We start from the raw sequence: 18,010 nt of genomic DNA, 5'->3' as shown, positions 1-18,010 counted from the left end.
TATATGCTGTAAAGTCTTCTAACAAAGACATCATTTTTTTTTTTTTTGGGCCTTCTCTTGCTTTTTTGTGTGTGTGTGTGTGTGTGCTGAGAGTCTCTGCGACTCGAGAATGCATTTTCTCCCCCTCCTCCCTCCCCAGGTTTTCGGGTGTTTGTTACTCGCCTCTACCGATGGAGTTTGGGTTTTATTTTTGGTGTGCCGCAGCAGAGCATTTCCTCTTTCATCTAAGGGGGGAGAGGGCACCGCTGCTTGTCCTGCGGGCTGTTTCCTTTCCTCGGCATGGTGGGCACGGAAAAGTGCATGTGCATAAGACTGCATGGTGCCTATCTCAGTAGGGCCCCGAACTTTCGGGGCATCCGGTCCCTACTGTCATGCTACTGCCAAGCAATCATGTAAGATCATATAGCCTCTCCCGTCTGAGACTGGACCAGGTCGCTCGCTACAAAGGTGCCTTCTCTAGGATGATTGTCCTAAATTAGATGTCACATGAGTGTGGGCTTCCGCTTTTTCCTTCTCTTGGGAAGCTGTGCCAAGAAAAACATCACCGCAGAAGGTCCTGCTGGAAGCTGGCTGAAACACAAGAACCCCCCAAATTGTCCTTGAATGCATGCCATGTCTTCACTGAGACCCTTTTTCTGCTCTTGTTCTAACCTGAGCTGGTCAAAAGCAGCAAAGAGACAATTCACTTACAAAAAGAAAAGGACCTCCCCATTTTTCATCACTTGAGCCAGGTCCTTTTCCAGCTAGTTGTGGTCCTAACCCTGTCACTTTTTGTGTAAGGGTGTTAAACATGTGCTGGTTAGAAAAAGGCAACATTACCAGCATGGGAGCTGCCAAAGAGGGAAAGGTTTCCACCCTGGTCCTTGACATTGCAGTGAGCAGCTCTTCCTTCCAGTAACTGCAGCATGGAAAAACGAGCATAAAAAGAGTAGAGATGTGCAGCAGAATAGCAGACAGCTTGTGCCACTTTCTAAGAATTAATTTTCTGCAATCAGTGAAACTTAGGCAGAACGCTGTGGTATCTCTGAGTAAATAATAATAATCAAACAAATGCCCCCTTGAGAGAATTTGCCTTCTATAAAGATGTTAATTAGTATGAAAGCTCAGTCCTTGAATCTAGAGGCAGCCTTTGAAACTGGTTTTGGATGACTGGTGTTACCGGCACAAAATGAATTGTATCTTCATTTATCGCATGTTCTTTCCCTATCTACTTAATCAGAAAGTTTCAGGGAAGAGAAGATGTAAAGGGGAGGGGGCTGCCTGGTTTAGACCCTCTTTAGGGAGGTCAGGCATGTCCTTTCTTGGTCTAATATAAGGTGTCTTTGGGGGATGTCTATATCTATCTGTCTATCTCATAGTTACTTATGCATACTTTGCTTAGTCTATAAGGTGCAAATCTACCCCGCCTTCTACTTGGACTTGGATTCACCAAAGTGTGTAAAGTGCATTGGGTCCCTTGGAGGATGGGTGCTTGAGCAGTATAGTGTCATATGGTTTTGTTAAAAGTCAGCCCTGTCGGCATTGGGATGGAGGGAAACAAGACTGGAGAGACCATGCACGTGGATCAATAATCTTTGAACAAACGGTAACACGACGATTGGGCATTGTTTGTGCTTTTATTTGTGTAAAGTACTGTGCAGACCTGAATTATTCCTCACAATATCCCAGCGAAAGAAATATGGTGTATTTATTGTTACCTGATAGGTGGGTGAGGTGATCCAGAAAGGCAAAGTGATGTGCCCGAGATCTTCCAGCGAGTCAGTGGCAAAGTGAGGATTAAGATTTGAGGTCTCCTGGCACCCAGCCCTTGGCTCGCCTAAGTGTCTTTGTGTGTGTTCAGGGGGAGGTCTGTGCCTGCTATACCATGCTTCAACTCCTTGTCCCATGGCATCCTGCGTGCTTTCCCCCAGCAGTTGCAGGAGTGCTGCTGTTGTACGCTGCCTTTGAAAGATGCTTCAAATAAAGTCTCCTTTTAAAGAATATGCTTTTAGCATCCCAACACTGCTACAGTATTAACAGAAAATAGCCATCATCTCTCAATAGGGTCATTGTTTCATGCAGGAGTGTTGCAGTAGAGTGACATGAGAGGGGGAAGCGTAAAAGGATGGGTTTGCCGAATGCTAGGATGACACGCTGCTTTTGCTTTTTTTTTTAATATAAAAGGGTTTTCAGAAAAACTGCAATTACTCTAGGTCTTTCACACATTTTGCTTGGGTTTACTTTGATGCTGCCAACTAAGGAATGTCATTTTTGTCTTCGTCATAGCACGCACAATCACAGAAACAGATACTGAAACCAGGTTAATCTCCTTATCCTTCACTAAAGTCCTGGGGCAAAACACAATCTCCCAGTGGTGGCTGGAGGGGACAGGGGAAGGGTGCAGTTTTAAAGGCTCTGGGTGAGCATCCCACTGGAAAGCCTTGGTGCTGTTCCAGCATGCGAGCTGCGCAGAGCTCAGTCCGGTTTTGTTGCTTGCTGGGGCTGCTCTTAATTCATGCAATGCTCCTTCCTGCCCCAGGGGTGATGGAAATGCAGTGCCACGCGTATGGGGCAGCCCTTGCTATCTGGGGAGAGGAGCCAGGCTGGGCATGGACACGTTCTCCATGGCGCTAGCAGGCCTTGGGCAGCAGCTGCGTGTTCCTCTCCATGCTGCCACTAGAAAGCAGCATTGCCCCCATGATCCATGGCACCTTCCTCAAAGATGCCAGTGAGTGAGGCGGCTAGCATGAACGGTGACTTTTTTCAAATATATGCTTGGCTGCTCCAGCTCTTCAGTATATGCCTTAGGTCTGGTTGACTTTGGCATTTAAACTTATATACTTATTGCTTCTCAATTTGGGCTACACTCACCAGGTCCAGCTGCAGCTACCTGTTTCATCGAAACCATCCAGCGGATCTCATGCGGAGTGCTTTGAGGTCAGCCTGAAGGGTGCTGGAAGCCTTGGCCAGCATGACATGGGCAACCACAAAATAAGAAGCTTCTTAACCGTTCCTTGATCCGTGTGGTGTAATAAGCATGATAATCACTGGTATTGAAATATATTGAATGGTGACTATGTAAGTGGGAGAGCAGGGAGGACGCAGGGTCACTGGATGATAAGCTTAGAGATTACATAGACTGGGGGGGGATCTCTGGTACACGTCATTTATTGGGTTTGAACGCACACGTCTCTTGCAGCTCTGTCTTCTTCTCAAGGCTTCAGCAAAGTCCCCACCCTCACGACAATGCTTGCCACCCACGGACCACAGCAGTTTGAAGCAAAAAGTATCTGTGTATTTGATCAGTCTCCGTGGCGTGATGCATGGACTGCTCCTAGTCCACAACTACGATGCTCATTTTCCCATGCTTGTTTTCAGCTGTTTCATTTTAAGGCTGCTAAAAATTTACTGTTTTCCTAATGTCATCTTCCCACATAAGTGACTGCCAGGATGCTTGCAGTGGCCACTAGGAGGGGAGTTCTCCAGGAGACAGTTGCTGTTAAGTATGGATTAATTTGAAAAAAGGACCCATTCTGCAAGCCAAGCCAGTAAGCACCTGATCTCCTGAACTGGTCTCTGTTCCCCTAGAAGATTTTTTTTTGCAAGCTTAATCTATAGTGACAGCACACTTGGCATTTCTCTTCTGAAACTACATGTTTTGTTCAATATAAAAATCAAATAAAGGCAGAATCTTCCTGGAAAACACTTTCGCCCCACGAGGAGTTTCACTCTGCTTAAGCTTCTGGAGTCTGAGGAATATCCTGTGCATTGGCCTTGTGTATAAGAGGCAGTGTCATGTCGTGGTGGGGGGCGGGATGGGGGGCTTGAGCCTCGGCCAGTGCACTTAACAGTTTTTTGTGCCTCAGTTTTCCAGCCTGTAAAATGGCAAGAATGATGCATGCTAAGCAACGTGCTGCGTGGCTATTCGATGCCTGCAGTGTTTTAACGTGGCATTTTGGTCATTGCAACATGCAGACTGCTTTGACTTCCACATGCCAGTCTTCAGATTGTGCCCATTGCTGCCTTTCCTTTGTGTAATGCCCCCGCCCCCCTTCCCTGAATATGTTTTACAGCCAAAAGCCAGTGTTAAAAGCATATTAACCGCTGACCAAGCAGCAGCCCCACCTGAGCGCCTTCTGTGTCTTGGGCATTAGTGCCTTTGGTTTTCAACATGGTGCCCCATATGGTGGTTTCTCTTAGGCAGTTGCTGGTTGAGGGTTCCCCCCACTGCCTCAGTGCCCCTTTGACAGGGCAGGGGTGCTCAAAAAAGTGAACTGCCCATTAAAAATCCTGGGCAGCTGGCACAGACCACCCCTCCCTCTGCAAACATTAACGCTACGTAGACTTAAGGTTGCTTTGAGGCAATCATCTGTGCAGCCTGGACTTGGCTGTGGGAAGCTCCAGGTGTCTTGCGTGGAGCAGGGGGCAAGAGCCTGGAGGGCTGGCTGGGCTGGCACTGGCAAGGCCTCCGCCGGCAGGGACTGGGGGGCTGGAGCCGGACTCTCAGCGTTAGGATGCACAAGAAGCAAACGTGGGCACGACCTGATCAGATTAATGGATGCCGTTGGAGATGATCAGGTTTAAGCAAACGCCTCCTGCAGTTCAGGCGCTCACAGCTTCCTGCTGGAGTTCGAACATTTGCACACACCGGGTCCCTCCAAGTCCTTAAGCGGGGCTGATCAGGGATTTGCAAGCCTGAAGGATTGCCGACAAAGGCTGAGCTGTGCTTCGCAGAGGAGGAACTGCGGGATGCACTTACTGTCCTCTGGCCCCTACAGTAGATCCAGTCCCCACTTAGAGGATGAATATTTGATAAGGAAATAAAAGCTGCTTCATGATTAAAGCCTTGCACATTACATCGCAAGAGGCCCTTAGCCAGCCTGCCGAAGGGACCAGCCTGGGGGGCATCGGCTCCTCCATGCTGTAGGCAGGGCTGGATCTTGGCACCAGCTCGATGTGGGCAGCACGCTGTTTGTGCCTGATGCCGGCTGTGCATTTTCACTGTACACAGTCACTGTTTTATTTTTCTCTCCCTTCCCCAAAGATTGGCGCCTGGGCAGCCTCTGCTCTGCCTCCCAGCCCACGAGGCCTTGCTTTTCTTGGAGGGGTTCATGACCATTTTGCTTTTGTGTGCAAATGGCACACCCCTCCCTTCTCACACCCGTTCATCCAGTCTGGGCACCACCAGTGTGGAGCCAGCGAGGTCCTCACCCCACTTCCCATAATGCTGGTGCTACCGTGGCAAAGATGGGAGCCTAGCGAGGATTTGGGAGACATAATCTCCTTTCCCAATGCCACGCTCCCCTCAGAAACAATTGCTCATCCCCTGCCTGGTTCCTGGCTGACCTGGACGATCTCTAGCCTCTGATAGCTCTGAATCCAGCGTGTGTCCAAAGCGCGGGGGTAGACCCAGCCGTGCTGGGGCAGTCGTGATGCATGTTTCCTTTGGCACTGCTTTTGGCACCAGCTGCGTTCCCCGTCCAGGCGCGTCTCGTTTTTAAAGACCCGTGACAGGCAAATGGAGGAGAATGGAGACCCGGGTTCAGGAAGCCCTGATAGATCGGGGTAGGAACAAACATTTCCATCACACACACGGAGAGGGGGGGTGGAAAACTTGAAGTCAAATGTCTGAAAGTCAGATCCCTTTTTAGTATGAATTTGCTGTATCTCATTCTGAGCACTAATTCCAATTTAATTGCAAGTGGCCTGAAGCCTCTTCAATAGGAGTAACAAATGGTTTGATTTTGTAAACTTCATCAGACTGCATTTTAAATGCGACACACTAGCCCGGCTCGAATGCCAATGAAGCACTGAAGTAGCTCTCTGTTTACTAATTATCCGTTTTTACTTCAAGCCACGCTGGCTGGCTTGTCTGATTAAATCGGATTTGTGGGATAGAGAACAGCTAGCAGAGTTTTCTCTATAGTAAACGAGATTGAAACTATGGACCGCCTGGCTGCACACTGTAAATTATATTTCCTTTTAAAGGGGACGTGTCTCTTTTATTCCTCTGGCGTACCTCCTGCATATTAAACTTTACGGTACAGAAATGTACCCGGCTCTTTTTTTTTCTTTTTGTTTTGTTTCCTTAAATCCTGCATCCTTGCCATATGCCTGTATCCAAACAAATTGTATCTTTATTCCTTCCTTTGCAGAACCAGAGGGGGAGAAATTGCTAGTTTGCACCAATGCTGTAATTTTCTTATTCTTTCCCAGAAGTTTAGAAGGGGAAGGTTCGCACTTGAGCGTGGCTTAGAAATGCAAGCAGTTTGCCTTTAAATCTGCAGAAAGCATCCTCATTTTAGGAGAAAACCGAATCATTTAAAAATAATAATAATAATAATAGTAATAATCTGCACATCTCCCTGCTCATAGGCACCAGTTTAAGGAGGGGTTTTTTTTCCCCTCCCTCAAGTCTGTATCAATCCAACAAAAATCAGCTTTCAAATCACCTGTTATTTAAAGCAGCCTTGCACATATCAGATGGCTCTCGCTTCCAAACAGTTAATGTTGCATCCAAAATCTAATCTAAATGGCAGACTATTGCCTCTGTCTTTGAAGCCCTCCTCGCTGACACTCACTGTATTAATTGTTTACTACTGCAGGCGTTAACGAAACAACGCATAGTCTCTCCAAAAAAAAAAAAAAGAAAGAAAGAAAGATGAGAGAAGGTGGCTATTGAATGTAGTGTAATAGGGCTATGCTTAAACCTCTGCTGTTGCTAAGACTTTAATTCCACAAGCTTGACCTATTCTGCCCTCTCTCTTGGTATCTATCTTTGTGCCTAGAGCTTTTTATATTTTAATTTGCTTTTGAATGTCCTACAAAATTAATGGTATACTTTTTGCCATTGTGCAGTGTACAGTACAGGGAAGGCCCCTTGGTGTTCTCTGATAGCACCGTTACCGTGGAAATGAATGGCCACTATACTTTCTGTTCCATATTCTCTCCTTTTAATTGTTGACAGTAAAAAGCGTTTAAATGCTGCTTAATTTGTAATCATCTTCTGGAAAAAAGGAGAGAAACCATTAAAATGTCAGCGAAATGAATAAATCTGTCTTTCTCTCTCTCTCTTTTTTTTTTTTTTGCCTGTGTGTATGGGGTGGTGGTGGTGTTTATTTATCTGGGGTGATTTTTCTTTCAATGCCAGAACATTCAAACATATCTAAATGGCTCTGAGACAATAGTGTTTCACTTCGGCGCTGCGGTGTGGGTTTCATGTGAGTTTGAACTCCACGATGGGCTGCGAAGCGGAGGGGAGGGAGAGGGGGGGACCTCCCCAAGGGGTCTGCGTAGCATCGATTCAGGCTGGAGGAAGACAAGGTCTCCGTCCCTGTCCCCATCCCCGGGGGCTGGCGTGCACGGGCACGGTTGTGGTGCTGCCATCCTGATGGGCGCAGACTTTGTGGTCCATGTGGAAGCAGACACGTCGCAAGCGGCTTGGCACGTGTTGGCGGCTTGTCTCGCGACCCTTCAGGCCTTTAATACAGAAGGGACACCGTGCAGAGGCACCAGAAATAGTCTAGGTTTTCAAGGTGCTCAGCTCCCATTTAGACTGTGAGGGAAACGGCTGGGCTCCCCAAGGTGTGCGGCATGGGTGTCTTTAAGCAGGAGGGAGACTTAACAAGATGGGAGTGGCTGGAGACGTGGCACGTTGGCAGATCTGGCCCTGGCACTGATGCCGGAGTGGAAGTTTGGCCCCTTGGAAATTGCCCCCGTCTCCATCCAGCACTAGCTGGGGTTAAGCCCCAACGGCAGTGTGTTGCGCTGGACAACGCTTTTCTGGGGAGTCCCAGGCCTACGTGCCGCCCTCGCCCGATGGGGTCGGGGCTCGTGAATGAGATCGGTCCCTCTGCCTCCTTGAAGTTAGGCAGCGCGGCGAGGGGTCTTGAGATGGTAATTGGCAATGGCTTGGAAGCTGAGACGTGTCCCCTTGCCAAATGCCATGGGTCGGGTCGAGTCCTGGTGTCACCTCTGTACAGCTTGACTTGAGAGAGCTTGTTATTTCTTGGAGGGGTGCCAGCCAGCCCTGCGCGCACGCTCTCCCTGCTGAACATCTGCCAACGATGGGCAGGGATGGGGAGGGGGGAGCTGCCGGCTCCTACCAAAGCCGCGCGACTAGCCGCTCTCTTTGTGTCGCTCCACTCCTTCCAGCACGGACCCCTGGGCTGAAGCCCTCCCTGCAGTCTGCCAGGCCTTCGCCCTCTCCTCCTGAGCACGGGCTTGTTGCACGCGGCCTGTGAACTATTCCTCTCCCCTGAAACCAGGAGTTGCCCATCAAAGTGCGGGGAGCAGGCAGGGGATGCCCTACGGACCAAAAGGAAATGGAGTCTAAAATCATGAAATAACCCTGGACCAATAAGAAGCTCCAGCCATGAATGCTTTGTCACTTGTGCTCTCAAGATCTCATCCTGTCCCCCCGATCTGTTCAGATTGTGGCCTTCCTCCCGTCGCAAGCCTCGTCCGCCTTGTCCGCAGCCCTCGGTGCGATCCTGGCGCAATGAAAATCTTGCGGGGGGGGACGGCAAGGGGAGCGCACCCGAGCTTCAAAAGGTGATTAAGGAGGAAACAGCCCGGCACTTTCCGGCTCCTTAGTATTGACCCAGGTGTATGCGTTTCCCCCAAGGAAACTCACCTCTCCCTTTCCTGAGACCTCAATGACTGGTTTGGCTTCCACTGACTGCCGCATAGGAGCCTCCACACAGGCAGGGACCGTGGAGCAGCTGATTTTGCCCCATGGTAAATGGTCCGTCCATAGCTGAAGCTGCAGAGGGGTTATTTAAGTGACCCATCAAACCAGAGAGGACCTAAGCCTTGGAGGTCACATGTGAGCCTAGAGGTCATGGGTGTGGGGACCCGAGGCTCTGGCTGGCCACCGTGCCTGTCAGCGTATTTATTTCTAGGCCAGCTGCCCCTGGGCCAGCCCTCCCTTGCCATTGCACTGCTTTTTTTTCCTAAAGACCATTCAAGTTTCCTTTTTTTCTGGGTATTAAAACAGGCCCCTCCGTTTCACCAGCTTGTGCCGCGTGGCCGCGGGCTGTGCCTGGCAGAGCCCCCACAAGGCCTCTCTGTCTTTAACGGTTCAGAAATGTGCCTCGGGGTTGCAAACCAGCCCCTTCTCCCCTACCCCGTCCCCAAGCCCAGGCCACATCCTGCCTGCTGGAATGGGACAGGAGCACCCGTCTGCTCTGGCACCGGGTCACCTTCTGCACAGCGAGCTTTCAGACACCTCCCGTCTAGTCTCCTCTTCTGAAGACGGCCGGCGAGGCGAAGCCTTCGCTGCCTCCCTCTGCAAACGGCTGCGTTGCCTCGTTGACCTCCCCGCCAGTGCTGCCGCCTGGCTTCCCCCCAGATTCTCCCTTCTTGTGGTTTCGGGCCACCCTCCTGCTAGTTTATAGTCTCCTTTAGCCACCTTCATTAATTCCTCCCCCAGCTTCAGCAATCTCAAAAGGCAGCGGAGGACGTTACCGTTCACTTTTGCGCACCGCGGCGCGGGGACGGGGCAGCGGAGCGGGAGAGGGCGTCGTGTCACTCCAACCTGGACTTTGCAGGCGCTCTCTCCGGCAAGCTGCCCTCACGCCTGCATCGTGCAGCTTGTGGGAAATGTTGTGCGTTGTGGGCTGGGTGCGTGCTTGTGTCCCTATCCCGCTCACGGTATCGTGCACACGCTCATGGGGGTCAAGCGCCCTCAGTGCCCCTTTCCCCTTTGCTAGGTCCAGCTCTCCCCGTTCCTTGCCGATGGGTCTTTTGGGTGTGCGGGGGGCTGTTTTTGTCTCCCCACCCCTTTTGCTTGCAAAAGGCAACTCCCCTTTAGCGCTCTTGCTGTTGAAGTTAGTCCAATTTTTCAATCCGGGGCCAATTAGTTTCACAAATGAGGGCCCTGTGGTGCCATCGGGGATTTGTTACGGGCCTGCGCACTGGCCTGGCTGCATTGTTCCTCCCTTCCACCCCTGCTAGAGGCCATTGTTCTCGGCCTCAGCGGGTACTGCTTATTGCAGATTTATATGGGCAGACCTCCTGCTGGCTCAGGGCCTCCACTCCACAGCTGGCTGTGGTACTTAGGGCCTCAGCCCCACTGACCTCTGACCCGATCCTGCTGTCATTTTGAAAGTTACAGACCAGAGGGCTGCATACCTCTCGGGATTTACTTTGCGCGACTCGTCTCGTTTTGTTTTTTGGCTTTGCGGACACTGCGCAGAGTTGTGTCGGCAGCCGCGCGCGGTGCGTGTTTCCCACTGGAAGAAAAAAATAAATAAAAGGAGCGCGGGGGTGAAGCGGCCTGCCCCGCCAGTGGGGCGGAGGGACCGTTGCGCGTGTTTTGGGGTTTTGTTTTGTTTTTTAAATCCTGCACTTCGATCGTTTCTCCCCGCTCCGATTCGTTGTGCGTCTGGGGCCCGCGTTACGTGGGCTCCATCAAAGGCAGAATAACTCCGGCTCGACTTTCTTTGCGCGTGCACGTGCACATGAATGATCACCTTGTCATTTGAGCTTGCGGCAGAGACCCAAAAAGAGACGCTGCCATATATCGGTCTTCCGCACCGGGAAGTCTCAGGCTGCTCTGAGAAGGATTCATTCATGCTTTTGTTGATTTTTTTTTTTTTTTTTCCCACCCCCTTTGCTTCCAAAGTCCTTTTTCTGGAATATCCCCCCCCCGCCCTGATCTGATTGACAAAATTAGCAAATCCAGTCATGTTACCTTCACTCCCATATACGCCAGGGCGCACACCTTACTGGGCGAGTGAGCTGACAAATGTGTTTACTGGAGCTGAAGGTGCCGTGCAACGCAGCGCGCTTGTGTCTACTCACTGCAAAATAAATACAGGCGACAGCAGCCGCTTCCCTGGCACATCCCTTTGCATCTCAAGTTTTTAAAGTGGGATCATCGCGGCTGTTCTTAGCATAATCCGAAACGCAGGCAGCGCCCCTCTGAAGGGCTCGCTGCTTTTCCAACCTTGCGAACATCACAACGTGTCGTCCCGTGCCGCCCGTGCCCCTCTGCTTAAGCGGCAGATTATACCGTCTGCTGACATATAGGCTGTAAAGCCTTTTTTAAGCGCTAGCGGGGGAAGGCCGCCTGTACCACACTTGCGTTGATGGAGAAGCTTAGTGTTGGAGGAGGTGGCTCCGCCAGCGCATTTAGAGTGTGTGTTTTGGGGGGAGAGTGAGATCTTTTGGCATTTATGGCAGGCAGAAAACTGCTGAAATATGTCAAGATGGATTGCTGCAGCTCTTTAGGGAGAGGGGAAAGCAGAGAGCCATGATTCTCCTCCACTTCTGCATCCTCTTAGGATGCAGACAGCATCCCGCCTCCCTGCCCATGACCGGCGTGCACCTGGACGGCGCCCGGGGGAGGCGGGTGCATCCCTGGATGGAGAAGACAGCACCAGTGTGGTGACTTACTGGTGAATGCAGGTTATGAGGCCTGTATCCCAGGAGGCTGGATGCAGGTTTTTGGGGTGGAGGTGGTTGGCTTATAACGTGGGGCAGCTGGCTTCAGGGCCAGGGGGCTGCTGAGGACCCCATCTGCAGGGTTGCGTGGTCAGACGGCATGGTTGCTCCTGGTGCTCTGATGCTCACAGTTAGCAACTGCTGTGCTGTTAACAAAAAAAGGCACGGTATATTTAGAGGCTCTGCTCTTTTGATTAAGGAGGCGCTTCTAGCTCAAGATAATAAGAGCCTTGGGTTGGCAAAGGTGCTGCACCTGAAATCTTCTCCAGCTGTGCTCCGCGCTCCCACTGATCTGTTATTTCCCTTAAAGACCTAATTGGTATGGAAGCAGCACAGGTGTAAACATAGCCATTTCCCTGTAACTCATGAGCTGGCAAGACACCTGGGTGTGCAGAGATCTCTTCCACTGCAGTGCCCCCCCTCCCCGGTTTATCTCCATCCAGGCATTTTGTTTGTGCACTTGCATGGAGAGGTTAGTGCTCCCCAGGCAATGAATGCCTCCCATCATGAACCACACCAACTTCATGTCTGCCCTGGACCAAGCCACTCAGGGCCCGGTCTGTGTTGGGGGAGCAGGATGGCGAGCCGCCCGGCTGTCCCTTACAGGAGGGCAGATGTTGCCTGTCTTAATCTGGCACAGCAAAGGTTTGCTGAGCAGGGCTTTCCATGCCACACTCTTCTTTCTGAGCGCTAGGAAAGACAGGATCCACGCTCTGAGAAACCATCTGGCAGTCGCCAAGGAATGGACTAGACTAGTGGGTCCAACCTTTCGGGCAATCATGCCACGAATTGGCCCTGAATGCCACTCTGATCCCCTTCCCTTGTCTGCTCTGCTTACTGTTCCCCATCCTGGGATCCCAGCCTGATCTGCTGCTCTGCCTTCTCCTCCCTGTCCTATCCGCTGCTGTGCTGCCTGCCCCCTTCCAGGTCTGCAATATGCCTCGCACAGAGGCTGCCTGTGCCACAGGTGGGCCCCCGCTGGACTAGATGTCCTAAAGATTTTGCTTTTAAATGTTCATAGCAAAGTCTCGGTCCTTCTGGAATGGGAAGGAAGTTTGCCAACGACTTCACCGCAGAAGGCGGGGGACCCTCGTTCACGTGAGCAGCATGCACTGCAGGCCCCGGGGAAGGATGCCGCTCTTATCCCGGTGCTCCGAGGTCCAGCCCCTGCTCCACCGTGCGTTGCCGACTGCTGCCCTCGCTCCCTGGCCAGCAGCTCTACATCCTCCCTCACCTGCTGGTCCTAAGAGAGTTTAATGTGCTGGCCTACACGACGGTGGCTGAAAGCCGTTGCGAGCTCCCCCGCACCGCAGGCTGCCTATTGAACACAAGCACTGCCCTCGCCCTTGCAGACCCCCTGCTTCCTCAGACCCTCTGTGCCAGCCTGCTCTTGCTAAGTGCAACGGGCCAGCCCCTGGCATGGAAACCAGCTGCTGGGTTGCCATTTTGATCCCTTCCACCCAGCCATCTGCACCCAAAATCCAAACAGACGTGCTGCTTCGGCACACAAGCTCCATAGCTTATCGAGCCCCCTCCCCCCGGCAGGAGGTAGCGATGGAGGCCTTTCTGCTGGGGAGAGCTACCCGCATGCTCTTTGCCTTGCAGAAGTGTTCGGGGGGGAGTTAATTGCACCCACAATAAGCAAAAAGTGCCTTTTTTTTTTTTTTTTTTAAGGCAATGCAGATTCAATGGTTACCTTGCACATCTTGCTGCTCCTAATGAATTGCTAATACAATTTTCTAGATAATTTTATTTCCATAGTCCCTACATTTTAATGTCTCCAAAAAGCTAGCATTTATTTGCTTAATCTCCCAGCGTAATACAATTTGCACTGACTTAGGTTCTGAACAATCAGCTATGCATAAACTAAAACAAATTGTTTAATAACACAAAGGTCTTATATTTATATTGACGGTGTATACATATCTCTATTTTTTCCTTTCCCTGTTCTGTTGATGTAGCCAATTTTATAATTGTGTGTGTGGGTCACAGGATTAAGTTTCTGTTCATAATGCTCTTAAGGATCCCAACCAGTATGGGAGATGAGGCATTATTCTGCTAAATTCAGGCCTCTGGGAGCCACTGGTGTATCCAGAGCAGATACTCACGCTATTGCCATGTGCAGCCTGTGACCAACATTAGAGTTTCAAAGGGGCTGGGATCCTGCTTGCCTTGATAACTCACTGCCCAGACTTGTGTGGGTACGTGGAGCTGGTGTTTAAGGCAGGCCGTCCTTACAGAGGAAGCTAATACAAGTAGCTACTCTGTAATGGGAAAAAAGGGGGGCTGCACAGCTGGTAGTTACTGGGCTGAGTTCTCACCCAGGATGAAGTGGTTCTCGCTATATATCCCCTTGCACAGTAAAACATCTCGCACGTGTGTGCAATTCATGGTCCTGTGGATGGGGTCGTAGTCTTCATAGTTTCATAGTATCATAGTAGCTAGAGTCGGAAGGGACCTAGGTAGATCATCTAGTCCAACCCCCTGCCTTGGCAGGAAAGAGCACCGGGGTCAGATGACCCCGGCAAGGTGCTCATCTAACTTCCTTTTAAAAATCCCCAGGCTAGGAGCCTGCACCACTTCCCCTGGAAGCCGGTTCCAGGCCCTAGCCGCCCTGACTGTGAAGTAGCGCCTCCTAATATCTAATCTAAACCTACCCTCCGCCAGCTTGTGACCGCTATTCCTGGTCACTCCTGGCAGCGCACGGGGGAACAGGGACTCCCCCAATCCCTGCTGATCCCCCCTGACCAGTTTGTAGCAGGCCACAAGGTCCCCCCTTAACCTTCTCTTGTGGAGGCTAAACAGGTTCAGGTCCCGTAGCCTCTCCTCATAAGGCCTGCCCTGCTGACCCCTGATCATACGAGTGGCCCTCCTCTGGACTCTTTCCATATCGTCCACGTCCCTCTTGAAGTGTGGCGCCCAGAACTGGACGCAGTACTCCAGCTGCGGCCTGACCAGTGCCGCATAGAGGGGGAGGATCACCTCCCTGGACCTGCTCGAGATGCATCTGTGGATGCATGACAGGGTACGGTTGGCCTTCTTGACTGCCTCCCCACACTGCCGGCCCATGTTCATCGTGGAGTCAATGACGACTCCAAGATCCTTTTCCGTCTCCGTGCTGGCAAGAGGGGAGTTCCCCAACCTGTAAGTGTGGTGCCGGTTCTTCCTCCCCATGTGCAACACCTTGCACTTATCAGTGTTAAACCCCATCCTATTCTCATCCGCCCACCGTTGCAACCTGTCAAGGTCAGCTTGTAGCCTATTGCACCCTTCTAGTGCACCCACATCCCCCCACGTCTTAGTGTCATCAGCAAACTTGAACAGGGTGCTTTCTACCCCCTCATCCAAGTCACTGATGAAGATGTTGAACAGTGCGGGCCCGAGGACCGAGCCCTGGGGGACCCCACTGCCCACGTCCTTCCAGGTCGAGAAGAACCCATCCACTACCACCCTCTGGGTGCGGCCCTCCAACCAGTTGGCGACCCATTTGACCGTGTGGGCATCGACACCACAGTCTCCCAGCTTTTTGATGAGGACAGGGTGAGAGACGGTGTCGAAAGCCTTCCGGAAGTCCAGAAAGACTACATCCGCAGCAACCCCTGCGTCTAATGATTTGGTGACCTGATCGTAAAAGGCCACCAGGTTGGTCTGACAAGACCTGCCACTGATGAACCCATGTTGGTTGCCCCTGAGCATGCATTCCCCCGCAAGGCCCTCCTGGATGTGTGCCAGGATAATTTTTTCAAAGAGCTTACCCGGGATTGAGGTCAGACTAACTGGCCTGTAATTTCCCGGGTCCTCTTTTTTTCCCTTTTTGAAGATAGGGACCACATTGGCCCTCTTCCAGTCCTCCGGCACCTCACCAGAGCACCACGAGTGCTCATAGAGCCGCGCCAGGGGTCCCGCAATGACCTCGGCCAGTTCCTGTAGAGCCCTAGGGTGAAGATCGTCCGGACCAGTGGACTTGAACACGTCCAGCCTCTCCAGAAGTACCCTAACTAACTCCTCGCTAACCCCTGGCCCAGGCGTGTCTCTCCCGGGGCCCGAGGGGGGCCCAGCAGGGAGGTGGCTGAACTGGTCCCTACTTAGGAAGACAGAGGCAAAGAAATCGTTAAATATGTTAGCTTTATCATCTGGCGTGATGACTAAGTTGCCCATCGTGTCCTGCAGGGGCCCCACATTACCCGGGACCCTCTTTTTACCCCCTATGTATTTGAAGAAGGACTTCTTATTGTCCTTAATCCGGGAAGCTAGTCCTATCTCCATCTCTGCCTTGGCCTTCCTGACTGCCCCCCTACATCCTCGGGCGACTGTAACATAGTCCTTCTTGGTGATGACCCCATCCCTCCATTGGGTGTATGCCTCCCTTTTAGCAAAGAGACATTCTATGAGCACTCGTGGTGCTCTGGCGAGGTGCCGGAGGACTGGAAGAGGGCCAATGTGGTCCCTATCTTCAAAAAGGGAAAAAAAGAGGACCCGGGAAATTACAGGCCAGTTAGTCTGACCTCAATCCCGGGGAAGCTCTTTGAAAAAATTATCCTGGCACACGTCCAGGAGGGCCTTGCGGGGGAATGCATGCTCAGGGGCAACCAACATGGGTTTATCAGTGGCAGGTCTTGTCAGACCAACCTGGTGGCCTTTTACGATCAGGTCACCAAATCATTAGACGCAGGGGTTGCTGTGGATGTAGTCTTTTTGGACTTCCGGAAGGCTTTCGACACTGTCTCTCACCCTGTCCTCATCAAAAAGCTGAGAGACTGTGGTGTCGATGCCCACACGGTCAAATGGGTCGCCAGCTGGTTGGAGGACCGCACCCAGAGGGTGGTAGTGGATGGGTTCTTCTCGACCTGGAAGGACGTGGGCAGTGGGGTCCCCCAGGGCTCGGTCCTCGGGCCTGCACTGTTCAACATCTTCATCAGTGACTTGGATGAGGGGGTAGAAAGCACCCTGTTCAAGTTTGCTGATGACACTAAGATGTGGGGGGATGTGGGTGCACTAGAAGGGTGCAATAGGCTACAAGCTGACCTTGACAGGTTGCAACGGTGGGCGGATGAGAATAGGATGGGGTTTAACACTGATAAGTGCAAGGTGTTGCACATGGGGAGGAAGAACCGGCACCACACTTACAGGTTGGGGAACTCTCCTCTTGCCAGCACAGAGATGGAAAAGGATCTTGGAGTCGTCATTGACTCCACGATGAACATGGGCCGGCAGTGTGGGGAGGCAGTCAAGAAGGCCAATCGTACCCTATCATGCATCCACAGATGCATCTCGAGCAGGTCCAGGGAGGTGATCCTCCCCCTCTATGCGGCACTGGTCAGGCCGCAGCTGGAGTACTGCGTCCAGTTCTGGGCGCCACACTTCAAGAGGGACGTGGACAATATGGAAAGAGTTCAGAGGAGGGCCACTCGTATGATCAGGGGTCAGCAGGGCAGGCCTTATGAGGAGAGGCTACGGGACCTGAACCTGTTTAGCCTCCACAAGAGAAGGCTAAGGGGGGACCTTGTGGCCTGCTACAAACTGGTCAGGGGGGATCAGCAGGTATTGGGGGAGTCCCTGTTCCCCCGTGCGCTGCCAGGAGTGACCAGGAATAACGGTCACAAACTGGCGGAGGGTAAGTTTAGATTAGATATTAGGAGGCGCTACTTCACAGTCAGGGTGGCTAGGGCCTGGAACCAGCTTCCAGGGGAAGTGGTGCAGGCTCCTAGCCTGGGGATTTTTAAAAGGAAGTTAGATGAGCACCTTGCCGGGGTCATCTGACCCCGGTGCTCTTTCCTGCTAAGGCAGGGGGTCGGACTAGATGATCTACCTAGGTCCCTTCCGACTCTAGCTACTATGAAACTATGAAACTATTCCCGAATGCTCCTAGTGAGCCATGGGGGTTTATGTGCCCTCCTGCTCCCTTTGACCCTTGTTGGGATGACCTCCCTTTGGGCATGGAGGATCGTCTCCTTAAGGAGCAACCACTCACCTTCGACATCTGATTCCCTTCCCCTCTGGGTCCTCAGTGCTGCCCCAACGATCCTCCTTAGCTTGTTGAAGTCAGCCCTCCTAAAGTCTAGGGCTGTTGCCTTGCTGCAGCCCTTTGCCACCTTACGCTGGATGGTGAATTCCAGCAAGGAATTGGGTTTTGCCTTGGCCCCACTGCTTACGTGCGTCACCAAGCTCCCCATCAGTGGGCTGAGAGTTACGGTACCTGCATGCCTGGTAAAAGGCATCAGTGTGGATGAAGGGTGTGCGCGAGCATTATCGTTCATTCTTGCGCACGTGGCTCAGCAGCAGGTTTCGATGAAAGTCTCGGGATTTTCAGATGCCCCCGCTATGCCCATCTGGGTGAACAGTGGCCCTTTCAGGGGTGAAAAACAGGTGCATGGAGAGCGGCAGATCGTGTGCGGCTCACTAGGATTTGGTGGTCTTAGCATCCTCTTCTCCTCCCCAGCTGATGGTGCTGCCCCTCTGCCCTTGCCCTTGCCCTGCCTTCCAGCCAGCTGGGCATCATGAGGTGCAAGGTGCTCAAGGTAACGAGTTGTCCTCCTTACTGGGTGCCAGACGTCGCAGGACCCGCAAGTTCTTTCCTTACCTG

General features: G+C 51.9%; 1 protein-coding gene across 1 annotated transcript in view; it reads left to right on the top strand.

Moving 5' to 3' along the window:
• The window catches only part of ZBTB16 (zinc finger and BTB domain containing 16), a 168,556-nt gene that overhangs the window by 133,622 nt on the left and 16,924 nt on the right, over positions 1-18,010 (top strand). The gene's annotated exons all lie outside the window — the stretch shown is intronic.

The sequence above is a fragment of the Crocodylus siamensis genome, chromosome 14, assembly GCF_052110815.1.
Source record: "Crocodylus siamensis isolate JL-2025a chromosome 14, ASM5211081v1, whole genome shotgun sequence".
Taxonomy (NCBI): Eukaryota; Metazoa; Chordata; order Crocodylia; family Crocodylidae; genus Crocodylus; species Crocodylus siamensis.
The sequence above is the reverse complement of the archived record's forward strand: the minus strand, read 5'-3'. Positions and strand labels throughout refer to the sequence as shown.